This window comes from Oncorhynchus kisutch, unplaced genomic scaffold (assembly GCF_002021735.2).
Source record: "Oncorhynchus kisutch isolate 150728-3 unplaced genomic scaffold, Okis_V2 scaffold922, whole genome shotgun sequence".
NCBI classification, from domain to species: domain Eukaryota; kingdom Metazoa; phylum Chordata; class Actinopteri; order Salmoniformes; family Salmonidae; genus Oncorhynchus; species Oncorhynchus kisutch.
The window spans coordinates 1-22,072 of NW_022262867.1; the positions used below are offsets into that span (position 1 = coordinate 1).

General features: G+C 41.6%; 13 non-coding genes across 13 annotated transcripts; all 13 read right to left on the reverse strand.

The window, feature by feature from the left end:
* Positions 1 to 7,500: 7,500 nt before the first annotated feature.
* trnan-guu (transfer RNA asparagine (anticodon GUU)) lies at positions 7,501 to 7,574 on the reverse strand. Its single transcript has one exon. It is a non-coding gene; the product is annotated as a tRNA-Asn (tRNA).
* Positions 7,575 to 8,681: 1,107 nt separating this feature from the next.
* On the reverse strand, positions 8,682 to 8,755 carry trnan-guu (transfer RNA asparagine (anticodon GUU)). The gene has a single exon. It is a non-coding gene; the product is annotated as a tRNA-Asn (tRNA).
* Positions 8,756 to 9,863: 1,108 nt separating this feature from the next.
* trnan-guu (transfer RNA asparagine (anticodon GUU)) lies at positions 9,864 to 9,937 on the reverse strand. The gene has a single exon. It is a non-coding gene; the product is annotated as a tRNA-Asn (tRNA).
* Positions 9,938 to 11,045: 1,108 nt separating this feature from the next.
* On the reverse strand, positions 11,046 to 11,119 carry trnan-guu (transfer RNA asparagine (anticodon GUU)). Its single transcript has one exon. It is a non-coding gene; the product is annotated as a tRNA-Asn (tRNA).
* Positions 11,120 to 12,227: 1,108 nt separating this feature from the next.
* trnan-guu (transfer RNA asparagine (anticodon GUU)) lies at positions 12,228 to 12,301 on the reverse strand. Its single transcript has one exon. It is a non-coding gene; the product is annotated as a tRNA-Asn (tRNA).
* Positions 12,302 to 13,409: 1,108 nt separating this feature from the next.
* On the reverse strand, positions 13,410 to 13,483 carry trnan-guu (transfer RNA asparagine (anticodon GUU)). The gene has a single exon. It is a non-coding gene; the product is annotated as a tRNA-Asn (tRNA).
* Positions 13,484 to 14,591: 1,108 nt separating this feature from the next.
* trnan-guu (transfer RNA asparagine (anticodon GUU)) lies at positions 14,592 to 14,665 on the reverse strand. The gene has a single exon. It is a non-coding gene; the product is annotated as a tRNA-Asn (tRNA).
* Positions 14,666 to 15,773: 1,108 nt separating this feature from the next.
* Positions 15,774 to 15,847, reverse strand: trnan-guu (transfer RNA asparagine (anticodon GUU)). The gene has a single exon. It is a non-coding gene; the product is annotated as a tRNA-Asn (tRNA).
* A 1,108-nt stretch (positions 15,848 to 16,955) lies between these two features.
* trnan-guu (transfer RNA asparagine (anticodon GUU)) lies at positions 16,956 to 17,029 on the reverse strand. The gene has a single exon. It is a non-coding gene; the product is annotated as a tRNA-Asn (tRNA).
* Positions 17,030 to 18,137: 1,108 nt separating this feature from the next.
* On the reverse strand, positions 18,138 to 18,211 carry trnan-guu (transfer RNA asparagine (anticodon GUU)). The gene has a single exon. It is a non-coding gene; the product is annotated as a tRNA-Asn (tRNA).
* A 1,108-nt stretch (positions 18,212 to 19,319) lies between these two features.
* Positions 19,320 to 19,393, reverse strand: trnan-guu (transfer RNA asparagine (anticodon GUU)). The gene has a single exon. It is a non-coding gene; the product is annotated as a tRNA-Asn (tRNA).
* Positions 19,394 to 20,501: 1,108 nt separating this feature from the next.
* Positions 20,502 to 20,575, reverse strand: trnan-guu (transfer RNA asparagine (anticodon GUU)). Its single transcript has one exon. It is a non-coding gene; the product is annotated as a tRNA-Asn (tRNA).
* A 1,108-nt stretch (positions 20,576 to 21,683) lies between these two features.
* On the reverse strand, positions 21,684 to 21,757 carry trnan-guu (transfer RNA asparagine (anticodon GUU)). The gene has a single exon. It is a non-coding gene; the product is annotated as a tRNA-Asn (tRNA).
* Positions 21,758 to 22,072: the final 315 nt, after the last annotated feature.

Sequence of the window (22,072 nt, forward strand, 5' to 3'; positions counted from 1 at the left end):
CTGATGGTGAAACTCAAGTCGCACTGCATTATTTCTGCCTCGTGCGCCAATTCATGTTGTTACTCCTATTGACCAGAGAAAGTGAAATATTCCTCGATATTAGAAAAAGACAAAAGCCGCTAATGACAACAACGCAAGCTTAGCGAACACTTTGCTGTACTCATTTGTTGCAGCTGCAGTACTAGTTGTAGCGTGAGTGGAAGTAGGGAGAATGTGCATTGTATGGCTTCTGGAAGTGTTGAACAAACTGTCGACAGTGCCGAATAACAACTTAGACATGAAGTTATTCATAAAAGCAGCATCTCTTTGCTGTATCATTGAGTCGCTCTAGTCATGGTTTTAAACGTTTTTAAATCTCACGTGTCAACTGTATTGTGCATTCGAGACTCTTCTTTTTACAGTCCATGGCTCGAGAAACTGTGTCAGACATGGTGATCTGAGCTTTCTGATGGCCAGAGGTAGGCCTATAGGTGCACTTGATTTGATCTCTGGCCTGCGGTAGGCGAGTTCTACCTTCCGATACATAACACTTTGTCTTCCCGTGCTAGGGCTGCTGAATGAAGTGCACCTACTGACAACAGCACGAAACAGATACAAATAAGGAATGCAAGACTTATCGTTGCGTTCGCACCGGTTGGTGACCACTGAGCTAGAGCTACACGGTCCCTACGAGTTTGAAATCCTCTTTTATGAAATCCCTCATTCCACTCATTGTACTCTCATGTCATTATGCCATGTTTGTTATGGCGAGAAGTGAAATGTTAGCACAAACAACTGGTACCCAGGCTAAGCAGCGACAGGGTCTCCGAACCCCAAACACGCAGAGGTTCGCACAATCTACTGTGCCTACACTTATGGTCAGTAGGAGCGCTGATCTAGGATCACTTTTGCCTTTAGATTATAATTAATGGACCTAATCCTAGATTCGAATCTGATCTAGATTTGACGCTTTATGAATACGGAAGCCTGAACTGTCATCCATTCACACTTCTCAGTTCTCACTACCTCCTTTTCTCTTTTCCCTCCACCCCTCTCTCCCCCTCTACAGAGATTGGTCATGTGTCTGTGGACATCGCCGTTTCTCTAGAGGAACAGATAACAATCTCAAGCAGTATGAACAAAACATTATCAACTACAAGTGTAACATCGACAAACTGGAGGGAGACCACCAGCTCAGCCAGAGTCCTCATCTTTCACAAACACACCAACTACACCATGGAGGTAATACAACTCACAACTGGACAACACACAACTACAAAAAACAATCTGCACAACACACAACTACACAACAAACACCCAACTACACCATGGAATAAAGTATCTTATATCCTAGACCTAGGTTAAATATCATATACTCCCCTATTTGGACAGTGAAGCTAAACGTTTAATTTGGCTATACTCCAACATATTGGATTTGAGATCAAATGTTTTATATGAGGCGACAGTACAGAATGTCACCTTTAATTAGGGATTTCATAAATATCAGTTTTACCGTTTAGAAGTTAGTGCACTTTATGTATCTAGTTCCCTTTTTGAATGTGTCATAAGGTGTCACTTATAGTGCATTAAAGTAGTCAAAAGTTTAGTATTTGGTCCCAAATTCCGAGCACAGCAATTATTACGTCAAGCTTGTGACTCTCTGCTCCTCGTCGTTCCCTCTCTCCCTCTGCAGCATATCCGTGTGGGCTGGGAGCAGCTGCTGACACACCATCGCCCGCACCATCAACGAGGTGGAGAACCAGATTTCTGACCCGCGATGCCAAGGGTATCAGCCAGGAGCAGCTCAACGAGTTCAGAGCCTCCTTCAATCACTTCGACAGGGTAAGAGATATATATATATATATAATTATTATTGTACTTGCATTTCTTCCACTTGTCTTTTACTTCCTCCTGGCTCAGATTTGACAGAAAGCGACTATTTTGAAGAAGGTTTTTTACTTGCAATGACAGTGATATGTGATGATTTTTTACCTACCATAGTTGAATACACTGACTGTAAGTGTGAATTTGGAATCGTCAGTGATTTCTTGCCATCGTAGTTGATCCTCCACACGGAGGACAGTGTCTCTAGGGTGTCACCTTCAAATCGTTTGGTCATTGCGTCACTGCATCGTTCATTGATCACATGTCCAATCATAAAAACGGATGCTTTGTTCTCCCTCTCTCTTTTGCAGAAGAGAACGGCATGATGGACCCGACGACTTCCGTGCCTGTCTCATCTCCATGGGTTACGATCTGGTGAGTAGCCTAGCTACCAACAGGAAGTGACCTCCCCTTCATTTCTCCTCAGTCCCTTTATTGAAAATGACTGCGCTCTTTCTGGTTGTATACGGTTATAGTATGAATGGCATCCGTTTTTATAACTGAAGGTTTCAAAACATGTTCTCCTCAACAATGATATGAAAATAACCTACTCTAACGTGTTGTCCAATAGGGTGAGATGTTCTAATCTATTGTAACATATTGTCCAATAGGGTGAGGTGTTCTAATCTACTGTAACATGTTGTCCAATAGGGGTGAGGTGTTCTAATCTACTGTAACATGTTGTCCAATAGGGTGAGGTGTTCTAATCTACTGTAACATGTTGTCCAATAGGGTGAGGTGGAGTTTGCCCCGCATCATGACCTTGGTGGATTCAAACAACACAGGCGTGGTCACCTTCCAGGCCTTCATCGACTTCATGACCCGTGAGACGGCCGAGACAGACACCGCTGACCAGGTCATGGCTTCCTTTAAGATCCTGGCCTCCGACAAGGTGAGCTAGAACATTTTAATATGGCCAGATCTCCCTTGAAAAATTGGTATTTTCACATCTGTGGGACACCTGGTAAATACAATTAAATAAATACATAGAAATGAAATAAATATATACCTCCTCTCTCCCAGCCTACATCACGGTTGATGAGCTGCGCAGAGAGCTGCCCGCAGAGCAGGCTGAGTACTGCATCAGCCGCATGACCAGGTACACAGAATTACAAAGGTCAATAGGGGGTGGCTTATATTTGTCCTGGTCACACGTGTACAACTGTGTAACCTATACAAGTGTGTGGCTATGACACAGGCCACTTAGTCATATAATGTATCTCTAAGACCAAGGACACAGGCCACTCTAGTAATATAATGTATCTCTATTACCAGGTACATTAGACCTCTAGTAATATAATGTATCTCTATGACCAGGTACATTAAGACCGCTCTAATAACATAATAATGTATCTCTATGACAAGGTACATTAGACCTCTCTAGTAATATAATGTATCTTCTATGACCAGGTACATTAGACCTCTAGTAATATAATGTATCTCTATGACCAGGTACATTAGACCTCTAGTAATATAATGTATCTCTATGACCAGGTACATTAGACCTCTCTAGTAATATAATGTATCTCTATGACCAGGTACATTAGACCGCTCTAATAACATAATGTATCTCTGTGACCAGGTACATTAGACCTCTCTGGTAATATAATGTATCTCTGTGACCAGGTACATTGGAGCCGACGGCCCAGCCGGAGCCTCGACTACATCTCTTTCTCCAGCGCACTCTATGGAGAGAGCGACTTGTAAACCCCCCTCTCCTGTATGGAGAGAGCGACTTGTAACCCCCTTTCCTCCTCCTCTCGTCTTCCCTTCATTTCCCCCCTCTCCTGTATGGAGAGAGCGACTTGTAAACCCCCTTTCCCCCTCCTCTCGTCTTCCCTTCATTTCCCCCCCCCTCTCCTCTATGAGAGAGCGACTTGTAAACGCCTCCTGCTCTTTCTTCCCTCCACCTCTCCTCCTCCTGTACAGAGAGAGGTTTAGTTACCCCTTCCCTTCCCTTCCCCTCTCCTCTTTCCCCTTCCACACTCCCCAGCCCTATACCTCCCTCCTCAAATAATATTACAATTCCTATTATTTGGAAGGGTTGAAAAGAAAACCATGAATACTGGTTGGTTGGTTGGTTGTGTATTGATGCAGATGCATGCTCTGTTTGTAGTAGAAATGCTGTCCATGTTGAATGTTGAATCTCCCCCCCCAACACACAAATCTTTATAGCAGCTCTCTCCCCATGCAAACACCCCTCTCTTTCCACAGAAACGTGTAAAGTTGTCCCAATGCTTTCATATGTTGTAATTTGGTATTTTCAGAGAGTATAGGGTGCCATCAGAAGAGAGCAGTGAATTGTGGGTAAAAGGTAGTTAACCCCTGATCTCTGATCACTTGTTTAGAGGGGTGAGGACACTGACAGGAATAATATTTTTGATTGGAGGATAGGGTGAGGATGCTGACAGGAAGGATCATTTTGATTGGAGGAATCAAAGATAAAGGAGTATAATAACTGTTATGGCCAGAAAGAAGTGTGTCGGTCACCACTCTCCTCTGTCTCATCCTCTATCATCACTCATCATCTGTACCAGGTATATGACAACACCAATAGAATGATATAATATGTCATATTTTACATATACTATTTCATATCATGTCCAATGAAACCATATTGAGGTTGTCTGCTTGCTGTGCATTTTGAGAGGAGCGAGAGACAGGTAGAGGTGTTGAGTAGTGAAAAAGAGCGAGAGAGAAGGAAATCAGGTAATGTTCTGGAGATAAAGGAATATGGACTCAGGAACCCAGGTTGGTGAAACAAAGCTAGGCCCAGGCTTCATCCAAAATGGCACCCTATTCCCCATAGGCTCTAGTCCAAAGTAGTGCACTACATAGGTTTATAGGGTGCCATTTTGGACTCTGTGTAGCCCAACTATCTATGCAAGGAAGCTTTTAGGTTGTGGTCCAGTTCAATAAGAGGATGGCTGCGTTCCAGGCTGACCACACCGCAGACGGCTGCCAGATCTCACAACGCCTGGATACTTGTTAAACATATCAGCTAACCGCATCATATGGTATAGCAATCTGATGCCTGACTGTACAGTTGATGAGGTGGCACTCAACCATTTGCAATGTAATTGGCCTGGAACATGACATGTTTAAAACAGAACCTGAGAATGTCAGCCATGAAGTGAGCAAGGGTATTCTAATGACAGTGGGCAATCCTCAAATCGGCACCCAATTCCCTATGTCGTGCACTAGTTTTGACTTGATCCGAAGTCGCCAAGTGCACTACGGAGGGAACAGGGTGTCATTTAGGACAGCGACAGAACCGGTAAACTCCCCTTGCGTGGATTTTCTCTTCTGTCTTCTCTATTATTCCTTCCTCCTGTTTTCCCTCTGTTCTATCACCCGCTACACAGAGCTTGCTTCCACACAATCCTTCAAAGTTAAAGTCACACCTTGGAATAAATAAAAAAGGAAAACTATATTACTATATGAAGTTTTGTGTTGTGTTTTTATTTCCCATCGATCACCATAAAGGGACTGGCAATACCTGTTGAAGTAACATCCGTTGGCAACTGTTCAGAAGTAAAACCAAAAGTCCAGGGCCGTTCCTGGTTCTTAAATATTACATAAATACAAGAAGGAACTGCCAAGACTTATTTAAATGTAAACACTGTAATGTCTCTAGGACTTACAGACTTTATAAAGCATAAACATTCAAGAATGAAAAGGTAATATGAACTGAGTTTATTGGATATATATAGACAAAATCCATTCACAGCGCATATCAGCAGAGCACTTCAGCCAGACACTCGGGGTCATTCTAAACATGACAGTTATGGCAACCAATTCATACACTCTATTCTTTTAAATAGTTCAGTGGAGTTTTCCTTATTTAATCTTGTTAACCTTTACAGGATCGGTATCCCCCCCCCCCCCCCGCAGGACGGTTGAGCTAATGTAGGCTAATGTGATTAGCATGAGGTTGCAAGTAACAAGATCATTTGCCATGACATAGATATATCTTGATAGGGCAGAAAACTTAAATTCTTGTTAAGGCTAGACTGCACTGTCCAATTTACAGTAGCTATTACAGTGGCAGAATACTATGCTATGTTTGAAGAGGGCACAGTTATGAACTTGAACATGTATGAATAAACCAATTAGACACATTTGGGCAGTCTTGATATAACATTTTGATCAGAATGCAATGGTTAATTGAATCAGTCTAAAAACTATGCACAATAAACCGCCTGCCCATCCTAGTGGCCAGAATATGATGAAAAAAATAAATGCATGCTTTTTTTTGTATCTTTTACCAGTCTAATGTGTTACATTCTCCTACATTAATTCACCATTTTCACAAACTCAAAGTGTTGATTTTCAAATATATCAAGATAATAGCATCTCCTTGTTCAGGTCGAAGTTACACATTAGATCTGGGTACCTGAGGCATTCTTACCAGTTGTGCTAGATGGAATACAGCTACAGGCTAAACAGTTAACATTTCGAGTTGTGTCGGGACAACTGCAGCATTTTAGCTAAACTTAAGCCTAAACACTTCCCGAATACCTAATTCTCCTAACCTGCTACTTTAATTCTCCTCTAACATGCAACGTTACGAACACAACAACACTTTGTTCCAATGGTTGTGTTAACGGTGCATCGAAAGTGGCAGCAACATTTTCAAGGAAGTAGACCTGTAGTTTTCTAATGTTTGTTAGCTTTTGAATGGCCTTAAAAAGGGCCAAAAATGTAGCGCAATATTCGTTAGCGCAACATTATATTAAGAGGCATCTGGCAGGAAGTAAATTCAGCCACAATCACAAATATATTCTGATAAATATATATTTTAAACAACTGCATTTTCACAAATGTAATATATAATCGCCAAGCCCATTCCAACAATCAGGGGACTGACTCTAGAAGAATGATGAAGTGGCTAGTCACTTTCATGGCGTAGTAGGCTACATATACACACACACACACTGGACCAGACATTGTCCTTCTCGCGAGATAAATATAATGCTAAGGTTTTTCATTGCCAGATTGACATCATTTACGTTGTCATACCAGCCAGATTAATAAAAATAAATTACATGTTCCTTGGAGAACACAGAATGATCAAGCTATTCAGTAACAGAAGATCAGAGACCATTGACAGCCATTTTACCAGTAGGTATCGTAACTTGTCATCTTTCATGTTCAACAACACACCAATCAACATGTGACAACAGGAAACACAGCAGGTCAAAAAGCAGCTTACTGACCCTCAGCAGGCCATAGTCCGTGGAAACTCACAACAATCAGGAGGCCGAAGATCTTCCATATCGCTAGAAACGGAAAGACAGCATCCCTGGGTGGCTCAAATCACCAATTTTTTTATTAAGAGTCTAACGCGCCAAACAATTGCACCAAAGAGACTTGTGGGTATACTGACCCTCAGCAGGCCATAGTCTCGTGGAAACTCACCACAAGTCGGAAGGGTCAGTTCACATCTCTACAATCTGAAAATGTCATCCCTGGGTGGTGTCGAAGCACCAGACTTGAGATTGATAGTCAACAAGCTACTGTTTGATTGCACTTGAGAGGCTTGTGTTGGCATTGACCCTCAGCATGCCAAATTAACTGGGAATCTCATTAGAGGTCCAGGATGTCACATCCACATCATGGAGCACAAAACACTGTCGTCCCGGGGTGGGCTCGAACCACCAACCTTTAGATTAACAGTCTAACGCGCTAACCAATTGCGCCACAGAGACTTGTGATGTATTTGACCCAGACGCTTGATCGCTGGCTGTCCGTGCTCTCTTCCAACTGAACATGGAGTTTACGAAACAACAACACATTTGTCCAATGGTTGTGTTACCTTGCATCGAAAGGGCAGCAACATTTTCAAGGAAGTAGCCCTGTAGTTTTCTAATGTTTGTTTGCTTTTTGAATGGCCTTAAAATGGCAAAAATGTAGCGCAATGTTCGTCAGTCCAAAATTATATTAAAAGGCATCTGGCAGGATTAAATTCAGCCACAATCACAAATATATTCTGATAAATATATATTTTAAACAACTGCATTTTACAAATGTAATATATAATCGCCAAGCCAGTTCAATATAATTAGGGGACTGACTCCGGAAGAATGATGTAGTAGCGAGTCACTTTCATGGCGTATAGGCATACATATACACACAAACACACACACACACACTGAACCAACATTGTCCTTCTCGCAAGATAACTATAAATGCTAAGGTTTTTCATGCCAGATTGACATCATTTACGTTGTCATACAAGCCAGATTAATAAGAATAAATTGTATGTTCCTTGGAGAACACAGAATGATCAAGCTATTGAGTAACAGAAGATCAGAGACCATTGACAGCCATTTTACCAGTAGGTATAGTAACATGTCATCTTTCATGTTCAACAACACACCAATCACATGTGACAACAGGAAACACGGCAGGTCAAAAGCAAGCTTACTGTAAGGCCAGGAAGGTCTTCCATATCGCTAGAAACGGAAAGACAGCATCCCTGGGTGGGCTCAAATCACCAATTTTTTTATTAAGAGTCTAACGCGCCAACAAATTGCACCAAAGAGACTTGTGGTTATACTGACCCTCAGCAGGCCATAGTCTCGTGGAAACTCACAACAAGTCAGGAAGGGTCAGTTCACATCTCTACAATCTGAAAAATGTCATCCCTGGGTGGTGTCGAAGCACCAGACTTGAGATTGACAGTCAAACAAGCTAACTGTTTGATTGCACTTGAGAGGCTTGTGTTGGCATTGACCCTCAGCATGCCAAATTAACTGGGAATCTCATTAGAGGTCCAGGATGTCACATCCACATCATGGAGCACAAAACACTGTCGTCCCTGGGTGGGCTCGAACCACCAACCTTTAGATTAACAGTCTAACGCGCTAACCAATTGCGCCACAGAGACTTGTGATGTATATGACCCTGACGCTTGATCGCTGGCTGTCCGTGCTCTCTTCCAACTGAACATGGAGTTTACGAAACAACAACACATTTGTCCAATGGTTGTGTTACCTTGCATCGAAAGGGCAGCAACATTTTCAAGGAAGTAGCCCTGTAGTTTTCTAATGTTTGTTTGCTTTTTGAATGGCCTTAAAATGGCAAAAATGTAGCGCAATGTTCGTCAGTCCAAAATTATATTAAAAGGCATCTGGCAGGATTAAATTCAGCCACAATCACAAATATATTCTGATAAATATATATTTTAAACAACTGCATTTTTACAAATGTAATATATAATCGCCAAGCCAGTTCAATATAATTAGGGGACTGACTCCGGAAGAATGATGTAGTAGCGAGTCACTTTCATGGCGTATAGGCATACATATACACACAAACACACACACACACACTGAACCAACATTGTCCTTCTCGCAAGATAACTATAAATGCTAAGGTTTTTCATGCCAGATTGACATCATTTACGTTGTCATACAAGCCAGATTAATAAGAATAAATTGTATGTTCCTTGGAGAACACAGAATGATCAAGCTATTGAGTAACAGAAGATCAGAGACCATTGACAGCCATTTTACCAGTAGGTATAGTAACATGTCATCTTTCATGTTCAACAACACACCAATCACATGTGACAACAGGAAACACGGCAGGTCAAAAGCAAGCTTACTGTAAGGCCAGGAAGGTCTTCCATATCGCTAGAAACGGAAAGACAGCATCCCTGGGTGGGCTCAAATCACCAATTTTTTTATTAAGAGTCTAACGCGCCAACAAATTGCACCAAAGAGACTTGTGGTTATACTGACCCTCAGCAGGCCATAGTCTCGTGGAAACTCACAACAAGTCAGGAAGGGTCAGTTCACATCTCTACAATCTGAAAAATGTCATCCCTGGGTGGTGTCGAAGCACCAGACTTGAGATTGACAGTCAAACAAGCTAACTGTTTGATTGCACTTGAGAGGCTTGTGTTGGCATTGACCCTCAGCATGCCAAATTAACTGGGAATCTCATTAGAGGTCCAGGATGTCACATCCACATCATGGAGCACAAAACACTGTCGTCCCTGGGTGGGCTCGAACCACCAACCTTTAGATTAACAGTCTAACGCGCTAACCAATTGCGCCACAGAGACTTGTGATGTATATGACCCTGACGCTTGATCGCTGGCTGTCCGTGCTCTCTTCCAACTGAACATGGAGTTTACGAAACAACAACACATTTGTCCAATGGTTGTGTTACCTTGCATCGAAAGGGCAGCAACATTTTCAAGGAAGTAGCCCTGTAGTTTTCTAATGTTTGTTTGCTTTTTGAATGGCCTTAAAATGGCAAAAATGTAGCGCAATGTTCGTCAGTCCAAAATTATATTAAAAGGCATCTGGCAGGATTAAATTCAGCCACAATCACAAATATATTCTGATAAATATATATTTTAAACAACTGCATTTTTACAAATGTAATATATAATCGCCAAGCCAGTTCAATATAATTAGGGGACTGACTCCGGAAGAATGATGTAGTAGCGAGTCACTTTCATGGCGTATAGGCATACATATACACACAAACACACACACACACACTGAACCAACATTGTCCTTCTCGCAAGATAACTATAAATGCTAAGGTTTTTCATGCCAGATTGACATCATTTACGTTGTCATACAAGCCAGATTAATAAGAATAAATTGTATGTTCCTTGGAGAACACAGAATGATCAAGCTATTGAGTAACAGAAGATCAGAGACCATTGACAGCCATTTTACCAGTAGGTATAGTAACATGTCATCTTTCATGTTCAACAACACACCAATCACATGTGACAACAGGAAACACGGCAGGTCAAAAGCAAGCTTACTGTAAGGCCAGGAAGGTCTTCCATATCGCTAGAAACGGAAAGACAGCATCCCTGGGTGGGCTCAAATCACCAATTTTTTTATTAAGAGTCTAACGCGCCAACAAATTGCACCAAAGAGACTTGTGGTTATACTGACCCTCAGCAGGCCATAGTCTCGTGGAAACTCACAACAAGTCAGGAAGGGTCAGTTCACATCTCTACAATCTGAAAAATGTCATCCCTGGGTGGTGTCGAAGCACCAGACTTGAGATTGACAGTCAAACAAGCTAACTGTTTGATTGCACTTGAGAGGCTTGTGTTGGCATTGACCCTCAGCATGCCAAATTAACTGGGAATCTCATTAGAGGTCCAGGATGTCACATCCACATCATGGAGCACAAAACACTGTCGTCCCTGGGTGGGCTCGAACCACCAACCTTTAGATTAACAGTCTAACGCGCTAACCAATTGCGCCACAGAGACTTGTGATGTATATGACCCTGACGCTTGATCGCTGGCTGTCCGTGCTCTCTTCCAACTGAACATGGAGTTTACGAAACAACAACACATTTGTCCAATGGTTGTGTTACCTTGCATCGAAAGGGCAGCAACATTTTCAAGGAAGTAGCCCTGTAGTTTTCTAATGTTTGTTTGCTTTTTGAATGGCCTTAAAATGGCAAAAATGTAGCGCAATGTTCGTCAGTCCAAAATTATATTAAAAGGCATCTGGCAGGATTAAATTCAGCCACAATCACAAATATATTCTGATAAATATATATTTTAAACAACTGCATTTTTACAAATGTAATATATAATCGCCAAGCCAGTTCAATATAATTAGGGGACTGACTCCGGAAGAATGATGTAGTAGCGAGTCACTTTCATGGCGTATAGGCATACATATACACACAAACACACACACACACACTGAACCAACATTGTCCTTCTCGCAAGATAACTATAAATGCTAAGGTTTTTCATGCCAGATTGACATCATTTACGTTGTCATACAAGCCAGATTAATAAGAATAAATTGTATGTTCCTTGGAGAACACAGAATGATCAAGCTATTGAGTAACAGAAGATCAGAGACCATTGACAGCCATTTTACCAGTAGGTATAGTAACATGTCATCTTTCATGTTCAACAACACACCAATCACATGTGACAACAGGAAACACGGCAGGTCAAAAGCAAGCTTACTGTAAGGCCAGGAAGGTCTTCCATATCGCTAGAAACGGAAAGACAGCATCCATGGGTGGGCTCAAATCACCAATTTTTTTATTAAGAGTCTAACGCGCCAACAAATTGCACCAAAGAGAGTTGTGGTTATACTGACCCTCAGCAGGCCATAGTCTCGTGGAAACTCACAACAAGTCAGGAAGGGTCAGTTCACATCTCTACAATCTGAAAAATGTCATCCCTGGGTGGTGTCGAAGCACCAGACTTGAGATTGACAGTCAAACAAGCTAACTGTTTGATTGCACTTGAGAGGCTTGTGTTGGCATTGACCCTCAGCATGCCAAATTAACTGGGAATCTCATTAGAGGTCCAGGATGTCACATCCACATCATGGAGCACAAAACACTGTCGTCCCTGGGTGGGCTCGAACCACCAACCTTTAGATTAACAGTCTAACGCGCTAACCAATTGCGCCACAGAGACTTGTGATGTATATGACCCTGACGCTTGATCGCTGGCTGTCCGTGCTCTCTTCCAACTGAACATGGAGTTTACGAAACAACAACACATTTGTCCAATGGTTGTGTTACCTTGCATCGAAAGGGCAGCAACATTTTCAAGGAAGTAGCCCTGTAGTTTTCTAATGTTTGTTTGCTTTTTGAATGGCCTTAAAATGGCAAAAATGTAGCGCAATGTTCGTCAGTCCAAAATTATATTAAAAGGCATCTGGCAGGATTAAATTCAGCCACAATCACAAATATATTCTGATAAATATATATTTTAAACAACTGCATTTTTACAAATGTAATATATAATCGCCAAGCCAGTTCAATATAATTAGGGGACTGACTCCGGAAGAATGATGTAGTAGCGAGTCACTTTCATGGCGTATAGGCATACATATACACACAAACACACACACACACACTGAACCAACATTGTCCTTCTCGCAAGATAACTATAAATGCTAAGGTTTTTCATGCCAGATTGACATCATTTACGTTGTCATACAAGCCAGATTAATAAGAATAAATTGTATGTTCCTTGGAGAACACAGAATGATCAAGCTATTGAGTAACAGAAGATCAGAGACCATTGACAGCCATTTTACCAGTAGGTATAGTAACATGTCATCTTTCATGTTCAACAACACACCAATCACATGTGACAACAGGAAACACGGCAGGTCAAAAGCAAGCTTACTGTAAGGCCAGGAAGGTCTTCCATATCGCTAGAAACGGAAAGACAGCATCCATGGGTGGGCTCAAATCACCAATTTTTTTATTAAGAGTCTAACGCGCCAACAAATTGCACCAAAGAGACTTGTGGTTATACTGACCCTCAGCAGGCCATAGTCTCGTGGAAACTCACAACAAGTCAGGAAGGGTCAGTTCACATCTCTACAATCTGAAAAATGTCATCCCTGGGTGGTGTCGAAGCACCAGACTTGAGATTGACAGTCAAACAAGCTAACTGTTTGATTGCACTTGAGAGGCTTGTGTTGGCATTGACCCTCAGCATGCCAAATTAACTGGGAATCTCATTAGAGGTCCAGGATGTCACATCCACATCATGGAGCACAAAACACTGTCGTCCCTGGGTGGGCTCGAACCACCAACCTTTAGATTAACAGTCTAACGCGCTAACCAATTGCGCCACAGAGACTTGTGATGTATATGACCCTGACGCTTGATCGCTGGCTGTCCGTGCTCTCTTCCAACTGAACATGGAGTTTACGAAACAACAACACATTTGTCCAATGGTTGTGTTACCTTGCATCGAAAGGGCAGCAACATTTTCAAGGAAGTAGCCCTGTAGTTTTCTAATGTTTGTTTGCTTTTTGAATGGCCTTAAAATGGCAAAAATGTAGCGCAATGTTCGTCAGTCCAAAATTATATTAAAAGGCATCTGGCAGGATTAAATTCAGCCACAATCACAAATATATTCTGATAAATATATATTTTAAACAACTGCATTTTTACAAATGTAATATATAATCGCCAAGCCAGTTCAATATAATTAGGGGACTGACTCCGGAAGAATGATGTAGTAGCGAGTCACTTTCATGGCGTATAGGCATACATATACACACAAACACACACACACACACTGAACCAACATTGTCCTTCTCGCAAGATAACTATAAATGCTAAGGTTTTTCATGCCAGATTGACATCATTTACGTTGTCATACAAGCCAGATTAATAAGAATAAATTGTATGTTCCTTGGAGAACACAGAATGATCAAGCTATTGAGTAACAGAAGATCAGAGACCATTGACAGCCATTTTACCAGTAGGTATAGTAACATGTCATCTTTCATGTTCAACAACACACCAATCACATGTGACAACAGGAAACACGGCAGGTCAAAAGCAAGCTTACTGTAAGGCCAGGAAGGTCTTCCATATCGCTAGAAACGGAAAGACAGCATCCCTGGGTGGGCTCAAATCACCAATTTTTTTATTAAGAGTCTAACGCGCCAACAAATTGCACCAAAGAGAGTTGTGGTTATACTGACCCTCAGCAGGCCATAGTCTCGTGGAAACTCACAACAAGTCAGGAAGGGTCAGTTCACATCTCTACAATCTGAAAAATGTCATCCCTGGGTGGTGTCGAAGCACCAGACTTGAGATTGACAGTCAAACAAGCTAACTGTTTGATTGCACTTGAGAGGCTTGTGTTGGCATTGACCCTCAGCATGCCAAATTAACTGGGAATCTCATTAGAGGTCCAGGATGTCACATCCACATCATGGAGCACAAAACACTGTCGTCCCTGGGTGGGCTCGAACCACCAACCTTTAGATTAACAGTCTAACGCGCTAACCAATTGCGCCACAGAGACTTGTGATGTATATGACCCTGACGCTTGATCGCTGGCTGTCCGTGCTCTCTTCCAACTGAACATGGAGTTTACGAAACAACAACACATTTGTCCAATGGTTGTGTTACCTTGCATCGAAAGGGCAGCAACATTTTCAAGGAAGTAGCCCTGTAGTTTTCTAATGTTTGTTTGCTTTTTGAATGGCCTTAAAATGGCAAAAATGTAGCGCAATGTTCGTCAGTCCAAAATTATATTAAAAGGCATCTGGCAGGATTAAATTCAGCCACAATCACAAATATATTCTGATAAATATATATTTTAAACAACTGCATTTTTACAAATGTAATATATAATCGCCAAGCCAGTTCAATATAATTAGGGGACTGACTCCGGAAGAATGATGTAGTAGCGAGTCACTTTCATGGCGTATAGGCATACATATACACACAAACACACACACACACACTGAACCAACATTGTCCTTCTCGCAAGATAACTATAAATGCTAAGGTTTTTCATGCCAGATTGACATCATTTACGTTGTCATACAAGCCAGATTAATAAGAATAAATTGTATGTTCCTTGGAGAACACAGAATGATCAAGCTATTGAGTAACAGAAGATCAGAGACCATTGACAGCCATTTTACCAGTAGGTATAGTAACATGTCATCTTTCATGTTCAACAACACACCAATCACATGTGACAACAGGAAACACGGCAGGTCAAAAGCAAGCTTACTGTAAGGCCAGGAAGGTCTTCCATATCGCTAGAAACGGAAAGACAGCATCCATGGGTGGGCTCAAATCACCAATTTTTTTATTAAGAGTCTAACGCGCCAACAAATTGCACCAAAGAGAGTTGTGGTTATACTGACCCTCAGCAGGCCATAGTCTCGTGGAAACTCACAACAAGTCAGGAAGGGTCAGTTCACATCTCTACAATCTGAAAAATGTCATCCCTGGGTGGTGTCGAAGCACCAGACTTGAGATTGACAGTCAAACAAGCTAACTGTTTGATTGCACTTGAGAGGCTTGTGTTGGCATTGACCCTCAGCATGCCAAATTAACTGGGAATCTCATTAGAGGTCCAGGATGTCACATCCACATCATGGAGCACAAAACACTGTCGTCCCTGGGTGGGCTCGAACCACCAACCTTTAGATTAACAGTCTAACGCGCTAACCAATTGCGCCACAGAGACTTGTGATGTATATGACCCTGACGCTTGATCGCTGGCTGTCCGTGCTCTCTTCCAACTGAACATGGAGTTTACGAAACAACAACACATTTGTCCAATGGTTGTGTTACCTTGCATCGAAAGGGCAGCAACATTTTCAAGGAAGTAGCCCTGTAGTTTTCTAATGTTTGTTTGCTTTTTGAATGGCCTTAAAATGGCAAAAATGTAGCGCAATGTTCGTCAGTCCAAAATTATATTAAAAGGCATCTGGCAGGATTAAATTCAGCCACAATCACAAATATATTCTGATAAATATATATTTTAAACAACTGCATTTTTACAAATGTAATATATAATCGCCAAGCCAGTTCAATATAATTAGGGGACTGACTCCGGAAGAATGATGTAGTAGCGAGTCACTTTCATGGCGTATAGGCATACATATACACACAAACACACACACACACACTGAACCAACATTGTCCTTCTCGCAAGATAACTATAAATGCTAAGGTTTTTCATGCCAGATTGACATCATTTACGTTGTCATACAAGCCAGATTAATAAGAATAAATTGTATGTTCCTTGGAGAACACAGAATGATCAAGCTATTGAGTAACAGAAGATCAGAGACCATTGACAGCCATTTTACCAGTAGGTATAGTAACATGTCATCTTTCATGTTCAACAACACACCAATCACATGTGACAACAGGAAACACGGCAGGTCAAAAGCAAGCTTACTGTAAGGCCAGGAAGGTCTTCCATATCGCTAGAAACGGAAAGACAGCATCCATGGGTGGGCTCAAATCACCAATTTTTTTATTAAGAGTCTAACGCGCCAACAAATTGCACCAAAGAGAGTTGTGGTTATACTGACCCTCAGCAGGCCATAGTCTCGTGGAAACTCACAACAAGTCAGGAAGGGTCAGTTCACATCTCTACAATCTGAAAAATGTCATCCCTGGGTGGTGTCGAAGCACCAGACTTGAGATTGACAGTCAAACAAGCTAACTGTTTGATTGCACTTGAGAGGCTTGTGTTGGCATTGACCCTCAGCATGCCAAATTAACTGGGAATCTCATTAGAGGTCCAGGATGTCACATCCACATCATGGAGCACAAAACACTGTCGTCCCTGGGTGGGCTCGAACCACCAACCTTTAGATTAACAGTCTAACGCGCTAACCAATTGCGCCACAGAGACTTGTGATGTATATGACCCTGACGCTTGATCGCTGGCTGTCCGTGCTCTCTTCCAACTGAACATGGAGTTTACGAAACAACAACACATTTGTCCAATGGTTGTGTTACCTTGCATCGAAAGGGCAGCAACATTTTCAAGGAAGTAGCCCTGTAGTTTTCTAATGTTTGTTTGCTTTTTGAATGGCCTTAAAATGGCAAAAATGTAGCGCAATGTTCGTCAGTCCAAAATTATATTAAAAGGCATCTGGCAGGATTAAATTCAGCCACAATCACAAATATATTCTGATAAATATATATTTTAAACAACTGCATTTTTACAAATGTAATATATAATCGCCAAGCCAGTTCAATATAATTAGGGGACTGACTCCGGAAGAATGATGTAGTAGCGAGTCACTTTCATGGCGTATAGGCATACATATACACACAAACACACACACACACACTGAACCAACATTGTCCTTCTCGCAAGATAACTATAAATGCTAAGGTTTTTCATGCCAGATTGACATCATTTACGTTGTCATACAAGCCAGATTAATAAGAATAAATTGTATGTTCCTTGGAGAACACAGAATGATCAAGCTATTGAGTAACAGAAGATCAGAGACCATTGACAGCCATTTTACCAGTAGGTATAGTAACATGTCATCTTTCATGTTCAACAACACACCAATCACATGTGACAACAGGAAACACGGCAGGTCAAAAGCAAGCTTACTGTAAGGCCAGGAAGGTCTTCCATATCGCTAGAAACGGAAAGACAGCATCCATGGGTGGGCTCAAATCACCAATTTTTTTATTAAGAGTCTAACGCGCCAACAAATTGCACCAAAGAGAGTTGTGGTTATACTGACCCTCAGCAGGCCATAGTCTCGTGGAAACTCACAACAAGTCAGGAAGGGTCAGTTCACATCTCTACAATCTGAAAAATGTCATCCCTGGGTGGTGTCGAAGCACCAGACTTGAGATTGACAGTCAAACAAGCTAACTGTTTGATTGCACTTGAGAGGCTTGTGTTGGCATTGACCCTCAGCATGCCAAATTAACTGGGAATCTCATTAGAGGTCCAGGATGTCACATCCACATCATGGAGCACAAAACACTGTCGTCCCTGGGTGGGCTCGAACCACCAACCTTTAGATTAACAGTCTAACGCGCTAACCAATTGCGCCACAGAGACTTGTGATGTATATGACCCTGACGCTTGATCGCTGGCTGTCCGTGCTCTCTTCCAACTGAACATGGAGTTTACGAAACAACAACACATTTGTCCAATGGTTGTGTTACCTTGCATCGAAAGGGCAGCAACATTTTCAAGGAAGTAGCCCTGTAGTTTTCTAATGTTTGTTTGCTTTTTGAATGGCCTTAAAATGGCAAAAATGTAGCGCAATGTTCGTCAGTCCAAAATTATATTAAAAGGCATCTGGCAGGATTAAATTCAGCCACAATCACAAATATATTCTGATAAATATATATTTTAAACAACTGCATTTTTACAAATGTAATATATAATCGCCAAGCCAGTTCAATATAATTAGGGGACTGACTCCGGAAGAATGATGTAGTAGCGAGTCACTTTCATGGCGTATAGGCATACATATACACACAAACACACACACACACACTGAACCAACATTGTCCTTCTCGCAAGATAACTATAAATGCTAAGGTTTTTCATGCCAGATTGACATCATTTACGTTGTCATACAAGCCAGATTAATAAGAATAAATTGTATGTTCCTTGGAGAACACAGAATGATCAAGCTATTGAGTAACAGAAGATCAGAGACCATTGACAGCCATTTTACCAGTAGGTATAGTAACATGTCATCTTTCATGTTCAACAACACACCAATCACATGTGACAACAGGAAACACGGCAGGTCAAAAGCAAGCTTACTGTAAGGCCAGGAAGGTCTTCCATATCGCTAGAAACGGAAAGACAGCATCCATGGGTGGGCTCAAATCACCAATTTTTTTATTAAGAGTCTAACGCGCCAACAAATTGCACCAAAGAGAGTTGTGGTTATACTGACCCTCAGCAGGCCATAGTCTCGTGGAAACTCACAACAAGTCAGGAAGGGTCAGTTCACATCTCTACAATCTGAAAAATGTCATCCCTGGGTGGTGTCGAAGCACCAGACTTGAGATTGACAGTCAAACAAGCTAACTGTTTGATTGCACTTGAGAGGCTTGTGTTGGCATTGACCCTCAGCATGCCAAATTAACTGGGAATCTCATTAGAGGTCCAGGATGTCACATCCACATCATGGAGCACAAAACACTGTCGTCCCTGGGTGGGCTCGAACCACCAACCTTTAGATTAACAGTCTAACGCGCTAACCAATTGCGCCACAGAGACTTGTGATGTATATGACCCTGACGCTTGATCGCTGGCTGTCCGTGCTCTCTTCCAACTGAACATGGAGTTTACGAAACAACAACACATTTGTCCAATGGTTGTGTTACCTTGCATCGAAAGGGCAGCAACATTTTCAAGGAAGTAGCCCTGTAGTTTTCTAATGTTTGTTTGCTTTTTGAATGGCCTTAAAATGGCAAAAATGTAGCGCAATGTTCGTCAGTCCAAAATTATATTAAAAGGCATCTGGCAGGATTAAATTCAGCCACAATCACAAATATATTCTGATAAATATATATTTTAAACAACTGCATTTTTACAAATGTAATATATAATCGCCAAGCCAGTTCAATATAATTAGGGGACTGACTCCGGAAGAATGATGTAGTAGCGAGTCACTTTCATGGCGTATAGGCATACATATACACACAAACACACACACACACACTGAACCAACATTGTCCTTCTCGCAAGATAACTATAAATGCTAAGGTTTTTCATGCCAGATTGACATCATTTACGTTGTCATACAAGCCAGATTAATAAGAATAAATTGTATGTTCCTTGGAGAACACAGAATGATCAAGCTATTGAGTAACAGAAGATCAGAGACCATTGACAGCCATTTTACCAGTAGGTATAGTAACATGTCATCTTTCATGTTCAACAACACACCAATCACATGTGACAACAGGAAACACGGCAGGTCAAAAGCAAGCTTACTGTAAGGCCAGGAAGGTCTTCCATATCGCTAGAAACGGAAAGACAGCATCCATGGGTGGGCTCAAATCACCAATTTTTTTATTAAGAGTCTAACGCGCCAACAAATTGCACCAAAGAGAGTTGTGGTTATACTGACCCTCAGCAGGCCATAGTCTCGTGGAAACTCACAACAAGTCAGGAAGGGTCAGTTCACATCTCTACAATCTGAAAAATGTCATCCCTGGGTGGTGTCGAAGCACCAGACTTGAGATTGACAGTCAAACAAGCTAACTGTTTGATTGCACTTGAGAGGCTTGTGTTGGCATTGACCCTCAGCATGCCAAATTAACTGGGAATCTCATTAGAGGTCCAGGATGTCACATCCACATCATGGAGCACAAAACACTGTCGTCCCTGGGTGGGCTCGAACCACCAACCTTTAGATTAACAGTCTAACGCGCTAACCAATTGCGCCACAGAGACTTGTGATGTATATGACCCTGACGCTTGATCGCTGGCTGTCCGTGCTCTCTTCCAACTGAACATGGAGTTTACGAAACAACAACACATTTGTCCAATGGTTGTGTTACCTTGCATCGAAAGGGCAGCAACATTTTCAAGGAAGTAGCCCTGTAGTTTTCTAATGTTTGTTTGCTTTTTGAATGGCCTTAAAATGGCAAAAATGTAGCGCAATGTTCGTCAGTCCAAAATTATATTAAAAGGCATCTGGCAGGATTAAATTCAGCCACAATCACAAATATATTCTGATAAATATATATTTTAAACAACTGCATTTTTACAAATGTAATATATAATCGCCAAGCCAGTTCAATATAATTAGGGGACTGACTCCGGAAGAATGATGTAGTAGCGAGTCACTTTCATGGCGTATAGGCATACATATACACACAAACACACACACACACACTGAACCAACATTGTCCTTCTCGCAAGATAACTATAAATGCTAAGGTTTTTCATGCCAGATTGACATCATTTACGTTGTCATACAAGCCAGATTAATAAGAATAAATTGTATGTTCCTTGGAGAACACAGAATGATCAAGCTATTGAGTAACAGAAGATCAGAGACCATTGACAGCCATTTTACCAGTAGGTATAGTAACATGTCATCTTTCATGTTCAACAACACACCAATCACATGTGACAACAGGAAACACGGCAGGTCAAAAGCAAGCTTACTGTAAGGCCAGGAAGGTCTTCCATATCGCTAGAAACGGAAAGACAGCATCCATGGGTGGGCTCAAATCACCAATTTTTTTATTAAGAGTCTAACGCGCCAACAAATTGCACCAAAGAGAGTTGTGGTTATACTGACCCTCAGCAGGCCATAGTCTCGTGGAAACTCACAACAAGTCAGGAAGGGTCAGTTCACATCTCTACAATCTGAAAAATGTCATCCCTGGGTGGTGTCGAAGCACCAGACTTGAGATTGACAGTCAAACAAGCTAACTGTTTGATTGCACTTGAGAGGCTTGTGTTGGCATTGACCCTCAGCATGCCAAATTAACTGGGAATCTCATTAGAGGTCCAGGATGTCACATCCACATCATGGAGCACAAAACACTGTCGTCCCTGGGTGGGCTCGAACCACCAACCTTTAGATTAACAGTCTAACGCGCTAACCAATTGCGCCACAGAGACTTGTGATGTATATGACCCTGACGCTTGATCGCTGGCTGTCCGTGCTCTCTTCCAACTGAACATGGAGTTTACGAAACAACAACACATTTGTCCAATGGTTGTGTTACCTTGCATCGAAAGGGCAGCAACATTTTCAAGGAAGTAGCCCTGTAGTTTTCTAATGTTTGTTTGCTTTTTGAATGGCCTTAAAATGGCAAAAATGTAGCGCAATGTTCGTCAGTCCAAAATTATATTAAAAGGCATCTGGCAGGATTAAATTCAGCCACAATCACAAATATATTCTGATAAATATATATTTTAAACAACTGCATTTTT